The sequence below is a fragment of the Cavia porcellus genome, unplaced genomic scaffold (assembly GCF_034190915.1).
Source record: "Cavia porcellus strain 051 isolate PalLab524CR breed Dunkin Hartley unplaced genomic scaffold, mCavPor4.1 scaffold_11, whole genome shotgun sequence".
Taxonomy (NCBI): domain Eukaryota; kingdom Metazoa; phylum Chordata; class Mammalia; order Rodentia; family Caviidae; genus Cavia; species Cavia porcellus.
The window spans coordinates 77,067,831-77,094,012 of record NW_026947494.1 but is presented as its reverse complement, the minus strand read 5'-3'; the positions used below and the strand labels follow the sequence as shown (position 1 = coordinate 77,094,012).

The following is a 26,182-nucleotide window of genomic DNA, read 5'->3' as shown; positions in this document are numbered from 1 at the left end:
TAAAAACATTTGTTTTCAGACAAGTAAGACACCAGATTATTAGGGGAAAAGTTGGTGTGGAGTTTATAGCTTTCTACATTAAGTATAAAACGCTTGAGGCAGGTGTGGAGCTACACACTAGTTTGGAGGCTAAGGCAGGATGATCGCAAATTCTAGCTCAGCACAGGCAATTTAGCAACTTAAGTCTTTACCCACTTCTTTTTTCTAAGAACTAGAAATAGATCAGTCTTTATTTTAATAAAAACAATTATTATATTACTTTTTCAAGTTAGGGGGAAATAAGTACCAATTCCTTCTAGCAGCTGCCTCTACCTTCACAGTGAGCCATAAATGTTTCAAAAGAAACTCTCACACCCCGAAAATACAAAACCAAAAAACGTAAAGCATCTGGCTCTAACAGTTATGTCACTTTACAGGGCTAGAGATAAGAACACTGTCCAAGTTAAAAGCTCTTCTATCACAAAAGCTTCCTCATCTAAAACATGTAAGGGTAATACGTAGTGTGGTGGCACACGGGTGTAATCCCAGCACTTTGCAGGCTGAGGCAGGAAGATCACCAGGAGTTCACGGCCAGCCTAGACTACACAGCCTTACGGGTAGGGGAGGGGTGGTATAAAAGGAACAGATTTCATACCTAGTACAGTGGTGCTGGACTCTCGCCATTGTGCCCTCTGTATCATTAAAAGCTCCTAAAAGGTTCGTCATCATGATCTACTATTTTATTTTTAAAAAATGACTGGCTGAAATCTCACTGATTAATAAACGTGGTATAAAGCAACTATTAGTCTTCAAAAACTAGTAGGTACCTTTGAAATTAGGTTTCAAAAAATCATTCTGAATGTATGAGATCCAAACCTTAAGTTGTAATGGCAGTTAACTGCAACTCACCGTGAGGCACTGTGAAAAGCAGTACCACGTTTCTTACAAAGCAGATCAAAACTGGCTTACGTTTGCTTTGTTTGATATTGGCAACTGAATGGCATTACTGGTTAAACGCAGAGAACTGGAAAAGAAAAATTTCTGAATCACTACACAGAGAAACAATTCAATGAGTAACAACATATAGTTAACATTCGATTATTTCTCTTCTTCCCTTTAAAATAACCGTCTTTGAGCAGTCTCATCTCAGCCCCCTTTCCTTTGCATATTCATGGAGACCACAATCAAGACTCAACTACCACATCGCTCCACTAAATGACTCCCCAAAAAACGAGGACAAGGAAAACAGAAAAGAAAAACTGCCCCAAAATATTATTTCTATAGCCACTTCTCAGTCCTTAATAAATAATGACAAAGAAACCAACTGTGGTGAAGGATTTGGGCCTGACCCAAGATATAATTCAGGGCAAATCACTTAACTGCTTTCAGTTTCTTCTTCTGTCAACAGGAATAAAGGGTTACTTGTAGCAAACAGCCTCTAAGATAGCACCAATTATCTGTGCCACCTCTACTTCCTGATGTCTACTCTAGAAAAATCCATTCCCTTAGGCCAGGCCTATAATGTCTGTAATCAAAAACAAACACAAGAATGATGGAATATTATGGCCCCAGTTGTTACCAAGATTTAACTTCTATCTTGCTAGCAAACTTCTCCTTGGCAGCTCTGCCATGTAAGCAGCCATACAGAGTTGAATGTGGTAGGAAACTTGAGGTGGCCAGCAACAGCAAGAAGCTAGAAATCTCAGTCTGACACTCAAGGAACTAATCTTGACACATGACATGAGTCAGTGAATAGATCCTTTCCCAGCTGAGCCTCCTAAAAGATAGTAACCCTGAATAAGATCTTGATTGCAGAAAACCCATCCGAGCCAAGCCAAGAATCTGCAATAGCATTTAAGTAGCTTCAGGAATGTAGCAATTTCTGATTCAGCAATGGATAAGCAATGCATATATATAGCACAATGACATCATGCTACAAAAATGTGAAGGGAAAATCGTCGTTAGAACACAGTGATGGGCAGGTAGGAATTCTTCCATGTTTGGGGGGGGGGGGGTTCCTCAGGCTCTGTCACCCTCGTCCAGAACTTACTTGCTCCTATGGCTGCAGCTATCACCACCACTGCTGAGCACTTGGTTCCAAACCCAGTCTCAACTTTTCTTAAATTTATCCAACGCTTCTGAAATTCAACAAGTTCAAGTTGATTTCCTCAAGTCATTTTTTTAGTTCTATATCTAAATGTGAACTCCTTATCTTCTGTTCTCCAACTTGCCCTTTCATTTTTCATTTCTCTCTGGATCAATGGAATCCACATTCCTCCAAGCTCTATCACATGCTGTCCTTTAGCCTAACTTTCCTAACAGGCAAAGAAATATCACCAAGTCTGCCCTGTAAATTCTAACACTTAGATATTTTCTCTCTCTCTCTCTTTCTCTCTCTCTTGCTAAGAACCTTAAGTCAGACTTTCTGCTTATTCTCTAGCTTTTTACAACAGTTTCTCTACCTTCCCTACATTTCCTCAATCCCTGATCCGCCATCCTCTACAACGCAGAGGTCATTCTAAATGCTAGCAAGTCATCTTTATCTGCTGCTTAAATTTCCTGGTGATTATTTTTATGGAAGCAGCTACTATTGTGCGTATTTACTATATCCTAGGAAATCATTCTACATGCTTCCGTAAAGGCAATGTTTTCACCTTTTCCTCACGAAAATCCTTTAAAGTGGATGGTACAGTACTATAATTGTTTTAGAGTAAGGAAGAGAACGAAAAAGTTAATGTTACAGGTGACTGATGATTCAAACCTGACACTTCAACTACGTATTTCTTGCTTTTAACAGTTACAGTAACTCCCAAGACACAAACCTGAGATGGCCTCTTCTGTCCTCAACTTCCTACCCAGATCCTTCCACTGCACCCACCACCAACTTTCTAACCCCAACTACTACACTGCTGAAATTCCAGGAATAAAACAAACTGCAAGTTTCTCACGATTGTCCAGGTGTGGTGGCAGAAGCCTGTAGTCCCAAACATTCAAGAGACTAAGGCAAAAGGATCTAAACTTTGAGGCCATCTAGCTCACAACTGAGCTAGAAGGTATCTCAAAAATTTTTAAAAACCTGGGGAGGCAGCAAGGTGGTAAAGTACCCAAGTTCAATCCCAATACCCCCCCCCACACAATTTATATCTTGTGTTAAGATCTGTAAGTCACCCATCGGACATCTACAAACCAAGATCTCTTTGGCTCATTCTTTAGCAAAAATCTATGAATTTTCCAACATCTACATTTTCCAACATGGTCACCTCTATGGCAATGACAAGGCTCCAGCTTATGCACCATCAACACACCCTCCCCACCCTTATGTTTATGGATGATGCAGACACACAATGGGCAGGACGCCTCCCCCATGCTGTGGTGAGACACACACACACACACACACACACACACCAGCTCCACCAACTTAATCAAGACTAAAGACACTACAAAACCAAATGGAATTAGATTTCAATTATGCTGGAGATTAATATCAAGTCTTTTAATAAAGTAGTCACTATAAAGCCAGTAAAATTAATGTGACAATAAAGTAGGTGACAGAGCCTTCAAGTCACAAAGCTGGGCTATGCAGTTAAAAATGAACGGGGTCCTCTAGGCTGTCCGCATTAAGCCCGTCCCTGCATGAAAGAAACAAAACGTGCACTGAGTCTGTTCTGCATCACATTACTTTCCTTCTAGTAGGCATTTTTCATATTATTACAAAATGACTAATAATACTAACAGCTCAAAGAATAGTCTCACTTGTGAATTCGCCATAATTTATTATTACTACTTCACAGGTTTTAATCTCACAGCATATACTCATTTGTTGTGTTGAGGATTGCTTCCACAAAATAAGAGTTTTAAAACTAAAACTGCTAGATAAAAACATTCAAGTATTTTGTGGCTACTTGAGTATGCTACACAATTGCTTTCAGCAATTTATACTTCTCAGGCAATATACACTGTTACAAGGTCACTGTATCCTTGCCAGTGTCACACTTCTCAATGCTTGCTAGCAAAATTGGTTACTTTAGATTTACATGCTATCTACAATTGCTCAGTTTCTTACTCCTTTACAGACTATCTACTACATGTCAGGCACTGTGACCGACATGGAAGGAAGCAGTAAGGCAGTTCTTGAACAAGGACCCTCAATCATTAGGAAAAAATGATAACACTCACCCAATAGGAATTATTTAAAGATTAAGCAAGGCAAAGTATATATAAGATGAAAGCATTCAACACAACTGACCAAGACAATTAATGCACTCGGGTTTATACACAAGTGCCAGGCATTTGTCATTTACCTCATTTCCAACAGCTCCTAAGAGCTATTAGTAACAAATAGCATTTTGAGAAGTTACTCCTGACCATTCTGGTAAAGCACCCTAAGTTTTTATCCCCTGTTACAGCTGTAAAATTGGAAGGTTTAACTAGAAGCTCCCATCTGAATCTTCACTCTGCATACTCATTAACTGTTACCAACCAAAACTTCCCTACAAATAGACAAAGAAAAATGAACTACACAGCAAATCAGGTATCACTTTCCGATGGGTCTGCCTGGGTTGATAACCTGTAAATAAATGTCACATATGTGGCTTTTATGGTCACAAATGCTCTTTATTTATTCCACATATCCAAGTATGGCACATGAAATTAATCATCATAGCTAACACAAGGGTGATTCACTGCACAATCATTACACTGTTTTATATGCATTAATTTATTGCAACACATGAAACATTAATATCATTAATGTTTCCATATTGAATAGCTTGAATTTAGATCAACTTGCTACATTTATTCAATAAAAATACCATGTGACTGGCTGGGATATAGAGCTTGATAGCAGAGTGCTTGCCTACCATGGAGGCAGCCCTGTGCTGAATCTACATTACATATACACCCTCCCTCCAAAACACACAAAAAACGTTTAAGAATCTTGTTATTATGGCTTTGTCTGGGTGGCCCCCAAGCCTCATGCAGTCACAGAGGTGGGTGAATCTAACATCTGTGATTAACTCGTGGATTTGCAGTAGCATTGGTGGGGTGAGTGCTGTACCCACGCAGGGGTGGGAAACCAGCATACAATATAGAAGCGGGAAGGAGATGCGTGCCTCCCTCTTGTACCTTTCTTTTTGCCCTTTCGCTTCTGTCATTTATGGCCACCATGAACAGTTGCCCCACAACCACACCACCCTGCCTCCAAAAACTATAAGCTGAATAAACCTTTCCTTCCCTAATTTTGTCTTAGAGAAAAAGTAATGAGAAAAGTAACCAAGACACTTGTACAGACAATTTTTTTCTTTTGCTCTGGTTAAGGAAAATAGAAGTCACTAAGAAGCAAGTCCTCCCTGCAAATCAGCACCACATGCAAGCCACTGGGCGGGGGAAAGTCAGACCTGAGCCTTTTTCCATGACTTAGTGTCATTCCAACATTATGGGGGAAAAGAACAAGAAGTCACCAAGAAGCAAGCCCTCTCTGCGAATCCAGCTACAAGCGAGTTTCCAGGGGCAAGAGCCAGGTGCCAGCCCCTCCCAGAAAGGGGGCTGGGCAACAAGAAGTCACCCCGACCTCCCCCACCCTCACCCCTACCCAATGATGGCTGCTGTAGTAAAATACATTCAGAGGATGGCAATAGCAGTGTGGCATCTATGGGGATCTCCTTCTGAGGTGGTGGCCACTGTTGATTCTCTACTGTCTTGCTTTGGAGTTCAGTACATTTTCACTGTTTTGTTGGGTTGGGTTCTGTTGTTTTATTTTGTAGGACTTTATGGTATCCCATGGCATGGGCAGCTGTTTCAAAGATAACAAGACATATTATGGCAGCCATTTCAGATTTACTACTATCTTATTCTGAAGTCCTTTACTGCATTCATTGCTTTGTTTTTATTGGTTCTATTCTCTTCTGGTTTGTTCGATTTTTACTACTTCTGAAAGTATCTGCAGCTATTTTGAAGGCAGCAGGGGACACTGGTAACCATTGTTGATTTCCTATTGTTTTTGAAGATCTATGTCACTTAACTGCTTTGTTTTGATTGGCTTTGTACTGTTTTGTTTGGCTTGGTTTTATTCTCTTTAAAATAAAAAATAAAAATAAAAACAAAAGAAATACATATTTGTTGCCACAAAGTCCAACAGTGAGCAACCCGGAAATTTTATATTTATACACATAAATGATACTCACTTCTTTAAAAAGTTAATAAAAGCATTTTTAGGTAAAAAAAAAAAAAAAATTCCAAAATACGTACAGCAGTTACATGACTGCTTTAACTCTGCTTTTATGAGAAAGGCTTGTCTTATCCTTGTCATTCAAATGACAAAATGTATTCACGTGATTTTCCTATAGTCAGAGTTAAAACCCACAGCTAGGATTAAGCAGGGGGTGGGATTGGGGCAAACATGAATGTACCACTAAAACATCAAGACCCTTTCCATGTGATTACAATTACTAAGCATTTTCTATGACTCAGCGTTTTCTGACCCTCTGGAATACCAAGGCTTCTTTTCCCCACAATTTTATCCCTTGTATAACTTTTATTTCTTTTTTATTTTTTATTTTTTTGTACCAGGAATTGAATTCATGACTTTGTACTTGCCAGGCAGGCTCTTACTGTTACCATTTTAAAATATATATTTTTTTGTCAAACAGCCAAAAAAAATTAGAAGATAGCAGAATACATAAAAATATGACAGTTTTCAACTAAAATGTCAGGCTGATCAGCTGGGCTTGGTGGCACATGCCTGTAATGCCAGCATTCAGGAGGCAGAGGCAGGAGAATCCATGATTTCAAGGCTATCCTGGGCCACACAGTGAGACTTTTCTCGAAAGAAAGAATGAAAGAAAGAAAGAAAAAAGAAAGTAAAGTAAGTAAGTTAGTTGCTAATCAGAAGTACAATGGACTAATAAGTTCAGGAAGAACAAGATTTCCGTGGGTCCATAAATGTAAAAAAGAGGTCCTTGGCCTAAGACAGGAAATCCTTCTATATTTGGTCGTCGTGGCAATGTGGAATGTGTATACTGAAAATATCACAGCAGAAGTTAGGTAACATGGCTCTGGGGTAGAGTACTTGCCTAGCATGTATGTGTGAAGCTCTGGCTTCAATTTGCAATACCACCTCCCTCGCAAAAAAGCAGTGGTAAATGGTAAATATACAGAGAACCAACCTATAGTAGTGAAGAAGAAGTGGATGGCGGCTGTGAAGCTGAAAACCGCCTCCCGGTGTGCACCTCTATCCAACCAATTTCAGGGCTGCCTTCAGCTGCCCAGGATATACATAATGGGGCTAGCAATAAAGGTCATTCCACTCCTACTGCTAGAAAAGCAGCCACATTTGGGCCCTTCAAAAGTGGGATAACCACCAAGCTGCCTGGCCTCTGGGGAAGTCAAGGCTGACTAAGATCTAGGAGCTTTTAAGAAGAAATTTATGCAGTGTTGGCTTCTATGTCAGTCCACATTCTGTCACTACAGTGAAATGCCTGCTACTAGTTATTGTATAAAGCAAAAAAACATTTATATTTACCTGCATTTTAGGGGTTCAAAGCCCTGGCCCTCACCTTCGCTCAGTTCTGATGAAACCCTCACAGTGGATGCCATCACACTGGGAGGAACCACATGACAGCAAGGTTAGACAGGAATATTACACAGGGAGGAGGCATGTTTATTCCCTTTACAATGAAGCAGCAGTGCCTCTGAGCACTACTTCAACCCTCCCAAAGGCAGCACTGCCAGTGACTCTTTACTACCCAAAATGTGTAATAGTCATGGTACAAAAGAGAGGAAAAGAAAGTGCTCCAAACTATAGAACTGCATGTATATTTAAATGTATAAGATAGAAAATGATATCACAGAGTTTTATTGGATCAATGAACAGAACTGTTTGCAGTATCACTGATGGAATGTCCACTTTACAAGCTTTAATTTTGTGACTTGAACAATTATTTCTAAGATGACAATATGTAATCCATTAACTAGTGATTTCCTACTGTTCATTTTTTTTTCTGTAAATCTGTATAACTTGTACCCTTTCCCTGCTTTTTTTTTTTCTTTTCTCCTTAAATAAAATAAAAAAAAAAAAAAATAGACCTCACCTTGCCTTGACACTGCAGGCTGACGACCAAGTCTCTAACACGTGAACTCTGGGAGACATGGGAATCCCGCAATTGTATCACTGCCAGCTCCTGGCTGCCAGACCCACCCCTCAGGTAAGCATTTCCAAACCATAGCAACTGGACATAAAGGCTACCTACTACCCAAGATGGGCCATCCCAGAAAAATGCGGGCAGGCTGGAGGTTTTGCTATGAATATCTCACTCAGCATCTCAAACACAAAAACTAAAGGCTCGGGAAAGCCGTGCTGCCAGGAACAACAGCGCTGAATGACAGTGATGACAACAATAGCAAAAATGTCTCTTGGGTGTCCAGGGCCAATTTCCTGCTTTTCTTTTTAACAGAGATCTTAGCTACTTTCTGAGACACTACACCCACAATCTAAGGTGGAAAGGTTTGTCTCAGTGTATAAAGGTTTCAGTCAGCTGGCTCCAAGAGAGAATGACATGGCAGAGAAGAAACAGTTTACAGCATGGTGGTAGGAACAGAGACAGAGATCAAGGAAGAAGAGAAAGGGATGGAGCCTTCTGGGCCACCCCCTCCCTACCCCCACCTGTAACCCACCTCCTCCAACCAGGCTCACACTTCCCAGCACCACATTCAGCTATAAACTCACCTTTGAAACAATCCACTAAGTATCACATCCCACAGTCCAATCATCTCCCAAAGCCCCACCCTGAGCTCATGAGACATGGGGGGGGGGGTGGCTAATGTACATCATAACACCAGATGACAGGCTGAAGATGGATCACACAGATGACTTGTGGGAGAGGGCAAAAGACAAAGAACCAAACAAGTGATTTTCCATTACCAACTCCCTCTTGACTAAATCTGAACAGCCAAAATTGTGACTTCATTTTTTTCCTCAAAAATCAGTAACCGATGGGCTAGAGACTAAGCTCAGTGGTACAGTGCCTGCCTGGCAAGCATGAGGTTCTGAGTAAGGTACTCAGTACTCCCATTCCAAAAAAAACCCAGTAACTGAGATCCACAAGGTTAGTGGTGGATCAACCAATAGTCACCTCGTAACATCCAGTGAACTGACTCAACACGGTGCTGGGTGTTGATGGTCCACTTGAGGATTAAAAGAACAGAAGGGGAAGATGATGTGCTGTTGATTCTCCTGGAAAACCTGTCACTGGCTTTCCTGATATGAACTCAGCTGTTCTCCTGTTTGGGAAAGCCGGGGTCCTGGCTGCCACTGAGGATGGCTACAGTTCTCTTTAGGGGAGCTCTCATCCTTACCTTGAGCATCACTTCGTAACTCAGTACTTCCTGGCTCCAGTGCAGATCCCTCAGCCCACCAGCACAGATCCTTTATCCCACTGGTGCACTTTCTAGATTCTACCACTGACCTTTGGGTCTGCCCAGTGCAGATCCTTGATACAGACTTGCATGAGAGATTGCCATGGGCTCTAGGTCTTCAGCTGGACTTGTGCAGGACACTGCTGTAGGACCCAGGCCCTCGGCTGTATTTTTTGGGTCTCTAGTGTGTGGACAGATAGATCTCCCACACTCTTTTGCACTTGACTCTTTGAATGTCTACTATAAAATAATCCTATAAATTATATGTCCTGTATTAAGTCTTTTCTCTTGTAAATCCTGGCTACAAAAAAGATTGTAACAGTGCTAAGCAATATTGGCTTTTAAGAAAAGTTTTGAGTCAAGCATGGTACTGCATATCTGTTACCTTATCATTCTGTAAGGCTAAGGAAGGAGGATCACAAGATCAAACCGAACCGGGGCAACCCGGAGAACCCAGACTCAAAAAATAAAAAAGGGTCAGGGAAGCAGCACAGTGAAAAGGCTCGTTCAATTCCCAGTACTAAGAAAAATGCAATAATCAAAACCATGGTTAAAAAAAACAGCAAAACTCAGGTGACTGCTGCTGCTGAGGGCCATCTACCGCAAGCACAGAGTAACGTCACGTGTCCTCATCACCTTATCCTGACATCCTATGACCTCTGTCTCCTTCGCAAAGTCACATACTGAAAGAACACTTAGACAAGCACAACAGTGCAACTGAAGACTTCCAGGACTGTGTCAGAAAGTGCCAGGAGGCGTGGTGGCTCACACCTGTAGTATCAGCATTCATGAGGCTGAGGCAAGAGGACTGCCATGAGTTCAAGGCCCGCTAAAACTATATAGTCAGAGCCTATCTCACACACACACATAAAAAGGAGACAGAAAGAAACTTAAGAACAGTGGGGTGGGCCAGGGATTTAGCTCAGTGTGTAAGCGCCTGCCTGCAAGGTTGGGAGTTCCAGCCCAGGTACAAAAAAAAAAGTTTTAAAGAACAGTGAGGTGTGTTTGGAGGGAAGAAGAGTATGCTGGGGGGATAATGGCAATAATAAATTACTCTAATAAATTTAAAATACAAAGTAAACTATCACTGTATTTTTTTAATCACACCAGAGATTTTCTCTTAAGATTCTACTTTCTCATCTCAAAAGGAGAGCACACATTGCAGAACTATTGCAGGGATTAATGCTCTTCAAAACTTAAAGAGTATTGGGCAGGCACAGTGGTCTATCCCTCTAATCCTAGCTACTGAAGCAGAGGAGCACAAGACTCAAGGCCAGCCTATGTAGTGGCAAGACCTTATGTCAAAATAAAAAATCAGAAAGGGCTGGGGATGTAGTTCTGGTAGAGCACCTCTTGGTTTGATCCCCAGTACAGCAAGAACAAAACAAGACAACCTTGTAGAACTAAAGTAATAAGACAGAATAGCTAAAATCAGATTGGTCATAAAAAGATAACTATACCAGGGATTTAGCTCAGTGGCATAAGCTCCTGCCTTGCAAGCAAGCGGTTGTGAGTTTGATCCCCAGAACCCTCCCCGCAAAAAAGTAAGATAACTATAGAAACAAAGCAGTGGGTACATATGGCTCATTCTTGTTTTGTTCATTTTGTGTTTTTAATTTCCACAAGAAAAACAATTATGAAAATACAGAAACAAAATTTACAGAACACCTCCAGAGGTTCCCCAATCATACAACAGGATAAAAATGATATAGACACAAACTCAGATCACTAAGTTGACTTTGGTTGTTTTTTGTACAACACCAAAAGAGCTATCTCACTAAAGCAAGTCCATCTTATAGAAAGCTGCTGTAAAGAGCAGTAGTCATTGCTCTAATGACGACTACTATGACCCCAGCACATTGCCTATGCAAGAGTAACACACATACTGAAGTGTGCCTCCTCCCATGGCTCGTGCAGGAAAGTAATTATCCCCCATACGTTCTGGATCACGAGAAAGATCATGCTGCTCAAACGGTGAATCTACAGGTCATAGCCCGGTTTAGCATGCAAACTCTAAAAGCTAGCTTTCACTTTTCTAAGCCTATGAAAATTCTTTTTCCTCTATGGAAAAAAGAACCGTTATGTTGGGAGCTGGGGATTTAGCTCAACGGCATAAGCACCTGCTTTGTAAGCAGGCAATCATGAGTTCAATCCCTGGTACCAATAAAAAAAAAAAAAAAAAGTAAAAAAAGAACCCATTATGTCCTTGAATAACTATACATGGCAGATCAATTCCAACATACCTGCAGCCAAATCATGACAGAAAACACACATACAGGGAACCCTGCCTCCCGACACTTCTTTCAATAAACCTAAAATGACATGCACAGATGTTTTATTCAGTTACATGTAATAAGCTTTTATCTTGCTTAACAACAGTGAACGCCTACGGGCTGAGGGTGCTCAGTGCAATGAGTGCTGCCTGGCAAGCCCAAGGTTCTGAGTTTGATTCCTGTATCCCCTCAAAAGTATCCATATTGCCTTTTTGGGTCTAACCAGTGAAATACAAACAAACAGGAAATAAAATCTTTTCTGTACCAAACACACATACCTTGTTATGACATGATTACTAAAAATTAGTATCTAGGGCAGGGGACTTAGCTCAGCGGCATAAGCGCTTGCCTAGCAAGTGTGAGGTCATGAGTTTGATCCCTGGTACCAAAAAAAAAAAAGAAAAAAAAATTAGTATCTAGTAGAAAAACAGCCGTTGAGATAGAAATACGCTGTTTGGTGCTAGGGAGTTTTTTTCCCTTTTCATACTCAAGACTGAACCCAGAGCCTTGGAACTGAACTACATGCCCAGTCCTTTTTATTATTATTATTATAATTTTTTCAAATTGAGATAAAGTCTTATAGATTGCCGAGGCTGGGTTCAGACTTGCTGACCTGCTGTCTCAGCCTCCCTGCACGTTTGGATTACAGGTGTGGTGTGTGCCTCCACACCCAGTGTGGTGCTAGGGCTGAAGGTGCCACAGCAAGCACTTATCACGGAACTCATCAAGTCTGTTAAAGAAGACACTATGGGGTAAAGAGAGAACCTGAGATGAAGGAGGTTTACAAAGAGATTAGCTCATGGGAAAACAGTGTCTGCGTGAGAAAAGCCAGGCAGTGCCCCGCTTCTTTTGCCTAGGACACTACTCACGCAAGAAAGCATGGACTCCTTCCCCTTGACTGTTACTTTACAGATCTAGCTCTGCTTAACCCTTCTAAACATTTAATTAACATATAATTAAGACTGCACAGCATTTCCAGCAAGTTGTGTGTGCTTCTATAAAGAGCTGGATAAAGAACCCTACAGATTTTTTTTGCGACAGAATATCACTGTGTAGTTCAGGCTGACCTTAACTCACTCTCACTACGTAGCCCAGGCTGGCCTCAGATTTATGGGGATCCTCCTGCCTTCGCCCTGCACATGCATCGCCCACCCCACCCAGTTTAGAATCTAGGTGGACATTAAGAGTCATTTTGGTCAAATTTTCTGTCAGTGCAATGCCAAGTTCTGGGAAACTCAAGAAAAACATTTTTTTCAGGTCTAAAGTAGTTTTTGTTGAACAATAAGGCCAAGAGTTTAAGAATACAAAAATCTTTAACTTTATCCTTTCTTCTGGTTAGGTGCTGCTACACAATGGAAATTTACCTACGTTTATGTATGTCTGCTTACCTACAGGAAGCTGTAGATACTATTAGACACATACAAGTGACCTTGTATATGCTAGCTAAGTGGTTGAACACCATGTGAACAAGGCCTCCCTTGTCTGGAATCCATCTAACAGTCAGAAAATATTCTGTCCTCTTCCACTTATTACCTGACACTTACCTCCTCCATGCTTACTATGGGACAGCTGGGCTCTTGACAGTTACTTATTTGAACTTCTTCTACCTGCAGTCTCCATCTCAAATTCATCTTGGATGACATCAACAAAACCATCCTAGCCTTAACCCAAAGTTATTTCCCCTGCAACCCCCAAACTAAGAGCTCTTCATAATGTCTACCCAACAGACACTCAACACTCCTTAGAGGGACAGCCTACTGCTGCTCTTCTGAGTCATGCCACACCACGGGACTGATCTGAGATGAGATGGATGTGCCATAGGGTTTTTCATACCTTTATCGATGTCATTTCAATTTCTACAAATACTGTCACAGTCCTCCCGAATCTGCTAGCAGTCAATGGTCTGTTCATTAAGCACTTACAGCCACCACTCCAAATTCTAATAACTAAGTCTGTATACAGAAAGTAAGTAAATGTCTCCGTTACATATTTTTTTGGCCACTTGCCATGTATCTTACATTGCCAAGCTGTACTGTAAATGACTAGAGAACATTTGATGGTGCTTTTCACTGGCCTTTCTTTAACCACAACACCTAACACACTATTGAGAGACAGTGAACAGAAAATAAATGTTTGAGGCCAAATCTATACATGAAGACTAAAACAAAAACCAAAACTATGGGAATCAGAAAGTGGATTAAATCAGAACACTATTAAAATAAGATGATTCGACAAAGTTGAATTCTCTTCTTTGTAGAGAGCTGTTAAAGATAGAAAGGACATAAGGAGTCAACCACATATTTTGGTTATACTGAAATGAACGCTGTTTAAGCAGAAACAAAGATTTGGGTTTTAGGGCTGGCTTAACATATTTATTTCTATGACCTTGAAAGCAAATTTCTCAGTCTCATCCAAAAGACAAAAGGGAACATGAGATGATTCCTCCAATATTCCAAAACACCACAGTCATATTACACATTAAACCCAGTTCTAATGTACATTGAACAATATCAAAAAGAATCTTGTCTGCCAATGGCCACAATCAACTATATGCTGTTTGCCTTTCAAAAACCTTATCACGTTTCACTAACATGGCAGGGCTAGGGCCACAGGTCTGATCACAGGCTCAGAGGGTAGTGGTGCACAGTGTGACATCTAGGGGGCTCTCCCTCTGAGGGTTGTAGCCCCTGTGTATTCCTTATGGTCTTGCTTTGGAAGCCCTGTATCGTTTCTATTGTTTTGTTGGGTTGGGTTTTATTCTCTCTTTGTTTTGTTTGATCATGTCAAATCCAATGGCAGGAGCAGCTGTTTATTTCAAAGATAGCAAGATATATTATGGTGGCAATTGTGGATTTACCAGTGGCTTGTTCTTAAGTCCTTTATTGCATTTGTTGTTTTGTTTTTATTGTTTCTATTCTATTCTGTTCAGTTTGATTTTTACTATGTCCGAAGTTATTTGCAGCTATTTTGAAAACATCAAAAGACATTATGGTAACTATTGTCGATTCTGTAATATTTTCAAGTCCTGTTATCTTTTACACTGGTTTGTTTTGATTGTTTTATCCTTTGTAAGATAAAAAAAAACACATTAAGTGAATATTATGATATGGTAGATATTATGAAAGTAGGCATGCAAAAATTATATTGAAAAGAAATGGACAAAAATCCAAAGATGTCACTGGGAAAAATCAGAATAAATAAAATCAAGTTCCAACTGGAAATGTACAATTTACCCTCATTGATCACATCTAAATCTTAGAATAAGCGTGGTAACAGACTCACTAATTTTTTTAAAGAAAACCATAATTAAAGAGAACTTATCATATGTACTTTTTCCCTTAATATTAAATCTACCATATTCCATAAAGGGGATAAGTCTGTAGGATTTAGAACTAAATTTATTACATGAAATTGTCAGGTATCAGCATAAAAAGCAACTGCAACTAAAGGAATTAGAAATTAAGTTTATAAGCCTTATGCACAAGTCTAGTATTTGAGTATAGTCATCCTTTCACATCCATGGAAGACTGATCCCAAGACCCCCTCAAGTATATCCAAACCTGAGGATGCTCAAGTCCCTTGCATAAAACGGTATACTGTTTAACTAATTTTTCTTCTTTGAGACAGGGTGTGTCAGTATACTCAAGGTTGGTCCTGCATTCATTGTGTAGCTCGGGTTATCTCAAGTGCATAACAAACTTTTTGCCTCTGCCTCTGGAATGCTGGGATTACAGCCATGCACCAGCATGCCTGGCAATTTGTATACAAACTACACACAGCTTCCCAGAAGTTTTGAACAATCTATAGATTACTTATAATGCTGAATATAGCCGGGTGTAGTGGCACTCATCTGTAAATCCTGCACTCCAGAAGCTGAGGCAGGATGATCAGGATCGTTGTGAGTTCAAGATCAGCCAGAACCACGCAGTGAACCCCTGTCTCAATGAAAATAAGTAAGTACTGACCGTACTGTGAAGACTATGCAAGTAACTTTTATACTGACTTGCTTAGGAAACAGTGGATAGAGAAAGTCTGTAAATATTCAGTACAACTATTTCTCCCCAAATATTTTCAATCTGAGGTTGTCTGTGGATATAGGATACAGGGCCACAAAGGGCCAAGGGTATCTATGACTTTTTACCAAGATTTTCTAAAATTCGACACGATTATTTTATAGAAAAATCTTTCCTAAACGGAAAAGTTTTTTTTTTTTTTTTAAAGCGAGACAGAAAAGAAGGAAAACATGGGAAAGAAAACTTCTGTAAATTGGGAGAGGAAGGACTGAAGGGAGGGTAGGAAGGGGAATGGGGAAAGAAAAAACAAGTTATACCATACACAGGTAACAAATTCTCTATGATGAATGTGATCTTTATGTATATCTCAAATACATCAATAAAATCTGATTAAGGGCCAGGGATTTAGCTCAGCAGCATAAGCACCCGCCTGGCAGGTGCAAGGCCATGAGTTCGATCCCTGGTACTCTCCTCCCAAAAAAATCTGATTAAAAAAAGAAAAATTGTCCCCAGTTTTTATAAAACTAAGGCCATATTATTTGACCTTCTGCCTAAATACAGACATTAGTATATGTCTAGCAAGACAAAATTAAGTGCCTACTTACACCTGCATTACACATGTCAATCGTTCTCTTAAACCCAAAGTGTTAACTGAGACCATGCTATGTTAATAAAAAGGTAATTCATGGAACGGAAGAGATCCAAACATATCCTCATATACATACACAGACATATAATAATGACAGAACTTAAAATGATGGGAAAGGATGAAGTTTTCAAATAGTCTTGTGACAAATAGTTATTCATAGTGTGATCCAAAAAAATCTGGACATACACATTCACCAAGAAGTAAAAAAACACTTGAATTGTCTGTCATAGCACAGCTAATTCCAACCAAAAGAGCAAAACAAAGATTTGTGTCTGCTTTCCTCCTTTTACCCTCCAATGCGGCTGTAGTGGAGTTTCGCCCTAACCCAGCCTGCACACAGTACAGTGCTTCTCCACATGGTCATTCCTCCAAATGGTCATTTTGTAGACACAAGAGGGAAAACAGACTGAAAAGCACTGAGAGATAGAGTCAGAAGTCCTGTACTGACGTCCAGTCCTTACTCATTCATTAGATGACTAGACTGGCTTCATCTAACAAGTTTTTTTCCTTACATTACAAAAGGGAAAGAAACCACCCATGTCACAGAGTCGACTGCAGGGTCTACAGAGCAAGCTACTCGCAGAAGAGCTGTATAAACCACAAAGTACAACACAAGCATCAAATAATGCTGTAAAACCAATTTGGATCTATTCTGATCTCAGCACCAACAAGACCAATATCGAGTATCCTGAGCTCAAATCCCCCAGTTACTCAAAATAATGGGTCTACATTCTCGCTCCCAGACCCTTAGTGCCACGAACTGAATTCAGAGCTTCACACAAGTTATGTAAAAGAACTACCACTGAGCCATACCCCAGGCCAGCAGGTCAACACTTCAACTCAGTGTGTTTCTTTAACCCTATTCCCTAGTTTCACTGTGGACAGAACTTCCATTTTCCTGCTACCTCAAATTTACTGTTTCTGGGGCAACCCATGTGGGACCCGTCCTGTGTCTCAGAAGCCCCCTGTTTTCATGACCCCATGCCTATTCCCTACTCCTGCTCTCCAATAAATTTTTCTACTGTTAAAAAAGTTGGAGGGGCAGGGATACTGCTTAGCAATACAGTACCTGCCTGTTAGGCACATGGTTGTGAGTTCAATCCCTGGCACCAAGAGAAAAAAACAGTTTCTGTCCAAATCCTACCCATTTTTCCCTTTATAGTTTAATCCCTCACTTTCTCGTGGCATGAGTTATTTCGGTGCAGTGACAGCGACCTTTGAGCTTTTGGTGATGCCAGCAGCCTGCTGCAGCCCATGTCACAAGTCAGCACTGCTGTATTTTTTGTTTTGAGTTCAGGCCTCACTTCAGGTTTCCCGAGAGCTTGCAGCAACCTTCTACCTCAGTTTCCCAAGTGCTGGGATTACAGGCACGCCCCACCATGCCCCACTGCCACCATTGCTTTAGTCCCAGTGAAGACTCTGCCCCTCTCTCCTCTGATCCTCTCTGAACAGGCCTACCACTTCACACACTTGTCGGGCTGCTTTCCACAACTACAGTGTCCTTCTGGAGCTTCACAACTGCCTGTGGAGGCACCAGCCAGTGTCCCGAAGTGCTCTTTGCTCCCTTGCAGCATTTTTCCTAGGATTTCAGGGGTGCCCAAATAATTTCATTTCCATGTCAACCCCACTATATGAATTTTCCTCTCCAATACAGGCTCGATTAACATGAAAACGATAGTCTCTGAAACAAGGTTTACCTCTACACTTGAATTCCAACTATCCCACCAAACCTTCGAACCTCTATCCATCAACAGAACTGTCATTTTCCACAGAGGTGAGGACAGCAACGGCGTACTTCAGATTGTTTCCCAAGTCAGAAATATACTAACAAAGTAAAAACCGGCGGCAAGTCTAAGTTTACTCAAACTTCATGGCTTTGAACTACAATTCAATGGCTTCAGAATGAAGCTCTGCTTCTCTTCCTAGCAGTCTCACCAATGCACCTCATCACTGCTTAGTCCGGTCAGGTAAAACCACCCCACCTGCAACTCTGTCTGTCTGACTTTTCAAGTATGGTCTTCCTCCTGCCATTGCTGGGAGATCTTCCCTATGCCCTGGTGAACCACAGTATTATTTTCTCCTACGAATTTACAGCTACATAAGGAAGCTATAACTTCTTAACTAGCTACGTAACGCAGTATGAATGATCTCTTACGGATGGGGGAAATCTCACGACAGAAGGACAAGTTAGTCCTCCAGACCCTTCTTAGCACAGCTACAAACATGAACTGAAGCCAGGTGTGGCGGGACATGATCATTCCAGCACTCAGGAGGCTGAGGCAAGACTGCTCAGAGTTTGAGGTCAGACTGGATTACACAGCTAGTTCAAGGCCAGCTTGGACTAAATCATGAGATGATGTCTAAAAAACTTTAAAAACTCCAGAGTGAGACCCTGTCTCAAAACCATCCTGTTGGAAGATTAATTACCACTGTAACTAGATCACTCACTGCAACACAGTCAATCACTCTAACACATTAACAATTTATGTTTAGTTTCCTGATACAGAGAAATAAAAGGGAGAAACCGAAGATGACAACTCTGATTTCTAAAACTAAACACATTCATTCTTCACACAATATTTTGGGTGCATTTAATAAGCCAGACATTGTACTAGGTGCTAGGAATACAAATGCCTTCAAGTTGTTTTTCATGTTGAATAGAATTCATGGTATTTGGATGTTGCCATATAAAGTCGACTTAATGCTTCACAGAGAAAAGCCAATCTGAGACAATTCTGCCTGCTTTCTAATTCTATAAACTGCAAAATTTTTAGGAATTTTACCACAGTGAATACTCACTGGCTCAGGCACCAATAAAAATAATGTCTAACACAAGCCTGCTCAGGGACTGAAAACTGGGTGCAGCCCTTTCCAAATCAGATGTAGTCCCATTTGACAATACCCATTCTCTGCCAAAGGCTAAGGAAAAGGAAGGAAAGAAGAGTAGGTCAGGCATTTCCCTCACATTCTCTACAACAGAAAACTTTTTCATAAAGGCCCAGGATCTCCTAAATGTAAGCTTTGTCTGAAACTAGACGAGCAGTTTCATGTAAGGACAGCAAGAAGGGGATGGAGACAGTATTTGGAAAACTAGTGCCCAAAGACAGACAAGATGGTAAAACAAAACAGAATACTTTAAAACTCTGGAATATATATTGCCTATTTATTCCCAAAGTATACAGGTGGTGTTATGAACACACAAACACAATTTGGTTTTATAAAACATACAATGTCATACAGCTATCTTACTAGAACTATGTAACATGAAAATCTTTCCACATCAGCACATATAAACACATTGTCATTATGGAGTCTTGTCATTCGTAAAGACTGTGTAGATATAACCTGGTGACGGGGCACCTGCCTGTACATTTATAATCCCAGCACTCTGGTGTGCCAAGGCAGGAACACAAATTTGACCCCCAGCTGCACAATTTAGTGAGACTCCCCAATCCAAAATAAAAAATGACTAAAGGACTGCGTTATAGCTCGCGTGAAGATGAAGATTCTGGGTACAATCCCCAATAAAAGACACACAGAGAAAGAGACTGACAGGCAGGCAGGCAAGTAGAGGCAGACAACAATCCAGCATGACTTCAATGAAAAAATTTTAGTTCTGCGTTTTTATTTTACAGTACATACCAAAAATAACATCAAAATTTTACAAATATTAAATTAGCCCCATTCTATGGAGCTAATTATTAGCTATGTATGTACAAACACACAGTTATCAGAAAATCATGCATTAACCTGACATGTGCAAATAAGATTTATTATCAAAGGCCATGAAAATATCATCAGCATGGTGCTGAAATGATGAATTTCAACAGATATCCTTGACAGTTACCAGTTATTACGTAGAATACTAAAGACAAAATCAGTAAACACTCTGGAGTTTGAGGTACAAGGATCAAGAGTTAAGTCTGAGCCCTGCCAGATCAACTAGCTGCTAAAGAGACCCCACCTCAATATAAAACAGTGAGGAGGCTGGGGTTATAACTCAGTACTACCGCCCTGGCTTAACTGCAGTACTGAAAAAACATTCAGTAACAAAAATGAAAATGAGTAATAGTTACTTGTACCTCTTAGCTTAATAACATGTCCATAAAGTACCAGAATTCAAAAGAACAGAAACATGGATAGAAAAAGTGCTATCTCCCAATCCTCAGGGCACTCAAACAGCTGTGAAAGCAGAAACAAACCAACCAAAGAATGAACGCTTGTGGGCACTCATATACTGCACACACTCGCAAAAACTGACTTATCAGAACCTTAACTTTATACAGGGGTGGAATAAAAGGTCAGGCTCCAGGACTGTGGACAGCATTGGTTCAGCGGATAGGTAAATCAGGTTTCCTGCGCCCATAATAACGAAAGTGAGAAATGGGGTAAATAAGCTCTGTACCTTTTTATCTAAGAGAATACTACAAACTCTTCCAACCTAGCACTTCACACTCTGACTCTTAGCCATCTTTGAGTTCTACCACATCAATCTACACTTTCGTTTTACCTTCTTATAAATCTCCAATGGTTCATCACTTCCTGGAACACCAACACACACACACACAACTTTAGTTCCTCTAGTTCAGTGGTATAGCGCTAAGGATAAGAGTATGATGGTCACCTCAAGTAGAGGCTCAAGTAAAATTTCAGGAGTGAATGAATGAATGGCTTCAAGTGCTTCCCAACCGTACTGCTTTTACTACAACTCATCTCCGTGCCTTTATACATTTCAGATAAGGGTGTTTTTCAGTTTCCTTACCATGACCTACAAATACTATCTCTGGAGCATCTCCCACTACTCACCCCACATGCCAGCGAGTTTTCAGTAACCTTTTTCCTTAGAAGCTTTGCATTAGTTCCTCTTGACCAAAAAAAAAAAAAAAAAAAAAAAAAAAAATGTATTTTGTCAGACCATCAAGTACCTAGCTCTCCTAGTTCTCCTGGATCTTCATTCAGTCTTCCAGTAAGGCTTTCCATGGTCATCTTCTGTAAAGTTTTAACTTTTCCCCTGCCCCTAGGCATTTCATGTCCTCTCTCTTTCCTGCCTTGTTTTTTTCTCCCTAGCAGTATGAAATTTTATGCTCAACTTTTCCTAGAATCCTTACCTTTTCGAGCAGTACTAGCAAGTACCCAGTAAGTAACTGTCAAAGCTTTGAAATGTCCTAGGTCAGCAGACAGCCTTTTAGAGCTCTCAATAAAACGAACAGCCCCTGCTGCAAACATGCCACAAGTCCACGACCATTAACCCAGGACATCTGAATTTTTTTTCATTGCTTTATTTTTGCAGGACTTGCGATTAAACCCAGGGCCTCACGCATGCTCAACAAATACTACACTGAATTACATCCCTAGCACTTTTTATTTTGAGACAGGGTCCCAAACGCATGTTATCCCATACTTATTTTTTTCTTCCCAAAATTCTCTATGTTCTATAAAAGCTCAAATTCCCTCATACCAATTTACTATAATATAGGTCTTATATAAGACTTTTTCTCCTTTGTAAAAGCAAGAACTTCTTTAAAATGTATTCTTCAATCAGTTCAACGATCTATGTTAATGTAGTAATAAAAAGACCATAAATGTGGGAAGGGATTGCTAGATTCTCACTGAAGTTATTTCTGCCACTACTGACTACAAAAGAAGAGTAAATGGGATTAGAGAATATCATTACTTGAATGAGAAGATTTTATTGTACTGGTTTCACTTTAAAAAAAAACCATAAAGGGATATACATCTGCTAAGTAAACCATACTGATCCTGAAATAATTGCTAAATATGAATAAAATTTAAAGATAATCTCAAAATGAAATGTCAAACAAAAGCTTTCAAACTTACATTTGGCTTTCAAAGACAAGAGGCAATGCAGTTTAGGGTGTAGCTCAGTGATAAAGCGCTTGCCTAGCATTTGCAAGACCCCGGATTCCACCACAAGCGCCTGAAATCAAACAAAACCAAGGTCTTGTGTCCTCTGCTCTTTTGTCAATCTGCTATATATTCTTTTTTTTGAGCGGTGAAAGGCACCTGAACTCTCTTGTGCACTGAACCCAGGTTTTGCAGGGCCACAACCCAAGCCCTGCTTTGCTTTATTTTGAGAGAGTCCTGCTCCAACTCAAGTTCTGCCTGACTCAGTCTCCCAGAGTGCTGAGATTACATCGCACTTGCTATGCCCTGGGTCCTGGAGTCTCTTAGCAAAGGCTAGACAAACTTTTCCATGGAACCAAGAGTACTGCTTTATTGTTTTCACCAACATCCAGAAACAGAAATAGGATTAGGCTCATAAATATCACAATTTGATTAACACAAAACATTCAAAAGCGATAATAAAATTACTCTTAAAATGTGGCCTAAATCCATATTCAATTTCTTTCAACAGAAACTTTTCATGGTTAACACTGTGTGCTAGAAGCATTCATCACATAACTCTACGACTTGAATAAAATTGTAAAAACAAACAAACAAAAAAAAACCCAAAATGGCACAGAGAAAATATGTTCATATATTCTGTTATAACACTAAATCCAAAAAAGAAAAAAAAAATTCTCACGCCCACAACAATGGTCCACTTATACATCAAGCTAAAAACCAAAATCACCCACTCCCTTCAGAAGATTGCACCTCACAGCAATATGCGACCCAAAGTGGAAGATACCACTTTGTGTCATTTATGAAAGTACAACATTCTTGATCAAACACACACATTCAAGAATCTTCTAATAGCTAGCTTTCCAAACCTTTAAATGATGAAATCTCTATCAACACAAAAACTTAAATAAACCACACACACACAAAGTCTGTCTGTCTGTCTCTCTCTCTCTCTCTCAGGTTAGTAAAATACGTATATAGTATTTTGCTCGCCGACTTGAAAGCATTCCCATGTAGTTGAATGTATCGCAGTGACTCTACCAGCGGTGAGCAACACATAAGTATTTCTTGACACCCAGGCCTATACCACTTAATGGTATGATCACACTTTAAGGAGTCATGACGTTTTGAAAAGCCTAGATTACAAAACCATAAACAGAACAGTCGTAGCCCATTCTCCAGGTGGTGTTATAAACTATAGACACTCAACTCTGAAGCTATCATTTCGCCTGGTGGTTAATGTATTTTTGTTCCCACCAAGGAAGTTGTGAAATCCACATGCACACCCTATCCCAAATCTATCAGTGGGGCAGGCAGAGGCTGAGTCATCCCTAGGAGTAACTTTACACCGATCCTCACACTCCGGGGTCGGGACAAAGACAACCTCGCTAGATTCCTCCCACTCTGCATTCGGATCAGCCTCAGCCCAACCCTACTCTCCAGGTTTCTGGAGCCGGCACACCACAGGGCAGCGCCCTGGCAAGTAACGACGCGTCCCTGTGGGTTCGGGCGATGCTCGCCTGGGGTCGCTCCCGCGATCCCACTAGGAGCAGACCTGCTCCAAGACGGACCAGGAAGCCCTGCCGAGGAAGCAGCAGGCAAACCCATTCCTCCAGCGGTCCAGTGGGGCATCAGAACGAGCTGCTTTTGTCTCCGCAGGGGCTGACATGCCGCGGAGCAACACCTGCCGGGGCCGGATGCGCGAGGCCGGCAGGCGAACGCCGCGCCCGGGTCGGGACTCGCGCTCCTGGGCCACCGCTCGGGGCGGCCGTGGTGCCCAGATGGGGGAAGGGGTCGCGGGCGGTGGCAACGCTTACCCAGCAGCGTCTCCTCCTCCGCCGGCGGCAGCAGCACAGCCGGCGGCCCCCGGCACCATCTTCTGCCGCCGCCTAGCCTTCGGCGGCGGCTACCAACCGCCCATTCGGCACGCAACCGACACAACTGCCGGCGCCTGGGAGCCTGAGCTCCGGCTGCGGCCCCAACACCAGGTGGAAGGGAGGGGTCGGGGCGGTGGACCCTGTCAGGCCCCTCGGCTCTTGATAAGGGGCCGGGAGTCAGGGGGCCGTGGCCGGTCAGAGCCGAGGGGCCGGGGCAACTGAGGGTCCCCTAGGCAGCACAGAGGGCTCGGCAGGGCCGCGGACACGATCGCGGCTGGGTTTGTTATTGTCGACTCCGTCCCTTCCTCCGAGGAGCATGTCGGGAAACGGCCGGCCGTGGGGGGAGGGGCACGCTGGGATCCCCGGCGGCGCGGAGAGGCGTCTGCGCAGGTCCGGAAGTCTGCGGCTCGCCGGAAAGGGGGCGTCCCCGCCTCCGGTTACGATGGGCCTGGGTGTCCTCCTCTGACCCCGGGAAGATTTTGCTGGGCTTGCCTCTTGCGTGCTAGTTGCTATCTGGACTTGTGCAAGGTGAGCTTGACCTTTCTCGGTGCAGCGAGTAAGCCCAGGCTGCGCAGACCCTGCAGAGTTGTAATCAGCCCCAGGGGGAATAAAAACTCAGTCCTTTCAGCATATCACGGAAGATTGGACCTGCCGGTGCCCTGATCGCTGGTCCCCAGGCGGCCCGCGGACCTGACCGGGTCCGGGAGAGCACACCGAGCACACAGTGCCTGGAGGGCGGGGCCAGTTTCCACACTCCTGCCATCAGGTCGGGCCAGAGATGGCAGGCAGCTGGGCAAGGGTCACTGCTATCTTTGCAAGGGTGGGACAGCACAGTTTGGGTCAGAGCGGGTAAGGCAAAGAAGGTATTCAAGAGGAGAGCGCTTCGGCTGGGCTGACAGGACCGAAACCGTAAATGCCACAAACATTAGCTCTCAGTGTACATAAAAGTCCGGAGTTTTGGTTTGGTTTGGTTTGGGGTTTTTTTGCGGATTAGTGGTTAAGATGACTGTCATTAGATGGAAGACAAATTTCAGAGGAATCCTGCATTTGTGAACATTATCAGTCTCGGGTGATTTCACTAATATCTGACGAGCAGGTGTTGAACGTAGAATAATTATATAGTTTTGTTTTTTGTTTTATCTTTTTGAGACATGGTCTTGCCATGCAGTTCAAGCTGGCCTTGCCCAAACTAGTCTCGAATTTGCAGGGAATCTTCCTGCCTTAGCCACCCCAGGGCTAGGATTACAGGTGTGTGCCCCCCATTCCCGGCTTATAGAGTACTTTTCAAATCTCAGTTATATCTAAGAATATCTGGTGTAAATAAAAAGTTGAAGGTTGCGACTTAAGTTCTCAGGACTTTTGAGTTGTTTGCAAAACTGAGCAGCAAAAGAGGGCACCAAACAGAACCAAGTTTGTAATCCTTGCTTTGTTATGGCAGAGACCGATAAACATTAGTAAGCACTCGTGATTTTCAGTTACTGTCACTTCCCTGTATCTGAAAGCTGAGAGACCAGCTTGCTGTTTTTTTTTTTTACCACTTTTTAAAATTTTGCGCTTACATTATCACAGAGAACCTTACCCTATCATCTCTTGACATGTCATTTAACTTTTTTATTAAGCTGAAATTTTATAACTAGCCCAGCAGAGTGGAGAAGGAAAATTAAAATTAAGCACTAATTTGTTATTATGCCTTAGGAGACAGTAGGAAATGGCACAGTGAAGAGCTTGATTTGGCACAGTAATCGCCACACAGAAAATAAGTGGAAAAAGGTGTTGATCCAGAAAATGTAGTGTAGAAAACAGTATGGAATATCTAAAGAACATGTTGGAGCCTGTGTTTCACTTAGTTATCAATGGCATTCCAATTTAGAATGCAAAAGCTCGTATGTCCATGACAATCTTCTAAATAATAAAATACTCTTCTTGTCTCTGACTTTAGAAAACTGACTCAGTTCTGATCATTAATCATAGGCTGAAGGAATTAGCAGAAATGACTTGATCCATACCTTATAGGTTACTTCTTTAATGTAGATCTTTATAGAGTTCGTATCCATCTCTAAAATGCCTATAGATAAGTGAAAATGTGTTAACATTAATTCTATTATATATGTACAA

The 26,182-nt window shown here is 41.6% G+C and overlaps 1 protein-coding gene across 3 annotated transcripts in view; it reads right to left on the bottom strand.

Annotated features, from left to right (window-relative positions):
- The window catches only part of Rb1cc1 (RB1 inducible coiled-coil 1), an 81,239-nt gene extending 56,832 nt beyond the window's left edge, over positions 1–24,407 (bottom strand). For 2 of the 3 annotated variants that reach the window (XM_063258507.1, XM_063258508.1), the window contains exons 1-2: positions 24,008–24,407; positions 889–1,003 (exon numbers count right to left, since the gene is read on the bottom strand). The gene's annotated coding sequence lies outside the window, so the exon portion shown is untranslated. The remainder of the gene's footprint in view (positions 1–888; positions 1,004–24,007) is intronic. The other variant, XM_063258506.1, reaches the window with a different exon arrangement.
- Between the last annotated feature and the right edge of the window lie 1,775 nt (positions 24,408–26,182).